General features: G+C 38.5%; 1 pseudogene; it reads right to left on the reverse strand.

Annotated features, from left to right (window-relative positions):
- Positions 1–1,765: 1,765 nt before the first annotated feature.
- LOC116639117 lies at positions 1,766–2,071 on the reverse strand (annotated as a pseudogene).
- Between the last annotated feature and the right edge of the window lie 236 nt (positions 2,072–2,307).

Below are 2,307 nucleotides of genomic sequence, written 5' to 3' on the forward strand. Positions count from 1 at the left end.
TAGCTATGAAGGGCGCCTGGGTGGCTCAGTTGGTTAAGCGACTGCCTTCGGCTCAGGTCATGATCCTGGAGTCCCGGGATCCCACGTCGGGCTCCCTGCTCAACGGGGGGTCTGCTTCTCCCTCTGACCCTCTTCCCTCTTGTGCTCTCTGTCTCTCATTCTCTCTCTCTCAAATAAATAAATAAAATCTTTAAAAAAAAAATAATAAAATAACTAGCTATGTGTTGTTGGCAAATGATAATGCCTTACAAAAGAAAGGTTAAAAACTAAGACATGACAAAAATTATTCTATATAAACACTAACCAAGAGAGACAGGGAATAGTTTTATCGGAAATAGAATTAATCTACTTGTTCCTTCCCAATGTGGATAGATTTTATTTCTTTTTTTGCCTAATTACTCTGGTTAGGACTTCCAGTATTATGTTGATAGAAGTGGTAAGAGTGAGTATCCTTGTCTTGTTCCTTATCTTAAAGGAAATGCTTTCAACTTTTTACAACTGAGTATAATATTAACTGTGGGCTTGTCATATATGGCCCTTACTATGTTGAGTTACATTCCTTCTATACTTGTTGAGAGCTTTTATTATGAAAGGATATTGAATTTTGTAAAGTGCTTTTTCCCATCTACTGAGATGATCATGATTTTTATCCTTTATTCTGTTAATGTGGTGTATTATATTTATTGACTTATAAATATTGAACCACCCTTGCGTGTCACAGATAAGCCCCACTTGATCATTGTAGATGATCATTTTAATGTGTAGTTGAATTGAGTTTGCTAGTATTTTGTGGGATTTTTTGCACCTATGTTCATCCCGGATACTGGCTTGTATTTTTTGTTTATTTGTTTGTTTAACATAATCAAGTGCAGAGGGCAGTGTCCTATAAGTCATTGTGGTATTTATTGAACATCGATTACATGCCAGGCGTTATGATAATTTCTTTTTTTCTTTCATAATTGAGTTTTTATTGATTGTTCTGAGGATCAGTACAGACATCTCATTTGTATACAACTCTTAACGTATGTATAGAAAATCTAAAAAAACTCATGTAGTTGTGACTATTTTCTAAAAGTTATTCCAGTGACCTCCCAGCTTAAAATCTGCAGGCAAATTTTCCTTAACAGTATATCAAGTACCAATATCTCCAAATGTTGATACACTGTTACATTGTTACACCCCATTAATTCACAATTTAATATCCTATACACTACATACTTAAATTTTCAATCTTGCACAACACATTAACAGAGTTTCTAGAAAACCGGACTACCACAACGAGGATGTGACAGAGTGCACAAAATTCTGACAGGGAGTGCCAAGATCAAGGAGTGGGTTTCTGTAGGAAACAATTCTACCAAAAACAACATGGGAATAGAAGTAATTTAAAATGTTCAAGACATATTAAACGCACGATTGACTCCAAATTGCCATTTAGTATGCTTCATATTATAGGATAGAAAACCTACCCCATCTATGGACTATTAAGCTGACACCCAAGGCAATCAAAGCCTCCCACATTTCAGTGGGCAATATCCCACTCTTTTCTGGTCATACCAGAAAATACACAACAGCAAAGGATTTTGTCTCTTAAAAACAAAAAGCATTTACACTTTAAAAAATGGGTTGAGGTGGGATTCCCTCCTTCTTAAAAATGTTTTTGGAGCCACTAAAAAACCTGCATTTACACAATAGTGGATGAAAATATTCCTTGGGATTGTACAAGAAGGGAGACAGGGACCACTGATAAGACATAGTAATGATTTTAATCAGACTTGGCTTCTTTCTCTCCTGCTTCATCAGAAGCTGGACTCTCCTCATTTTTAGTTTCTCCATTTTCTGTAGGTAAGTCTGCCTTTGTTTCTTGGTTAGCCCCTTCAGCCTATTTTCCCTTCCCCGCCTTTTCCCCTTTGTTTGTACTTTTTTGTCTGAAGATTTATCCTGTCCTGTCCCCCTTTCCTGGCTTTGTTTCCACTTTTGCAGGAGCAGGTTTGGCCAACAGCCTCACAGATCTCCTCTTGGGCCCCTCCTTTCCCGCCCTCTTGACAGAGCTGACCTTCTTCTAGGTCATCATCGTGGCAGGGCCCAGAGCGCCCAGAGCCTTCGCGAAGCTGGGCTGCTTGGCCCATGCTGCTCCTGCCACCGCCTGAGCTTCTGTGAGCCGCCTGATAATTTCTGAAGACAGCCAAAAAATGTAGCAGTTTTTGTTTTAAAGAGCTCAATCTACCCAGTGACACAGACATGTAAATTAAACAAACAAAAAAACCCAAACAAGCAAACCCCCTGCAAAACCAAAAAACCAAAAAC

Source organism: Phoca vitulina, unplaced genomic scaffold (assembly GCF_004348235.1).
Source record: "Phoca vitulina isolate PV1807 unplaced genomic scaffold, GSC_HSeal_1.0 scaffold17, whole genome shotgun sequence".
Taxonomy (NCBI): Eukaryota; Metazoa; Chordata; class Mammalia; order Carnivora; family Phocidae; genus Phoca; species Phoca vitulina.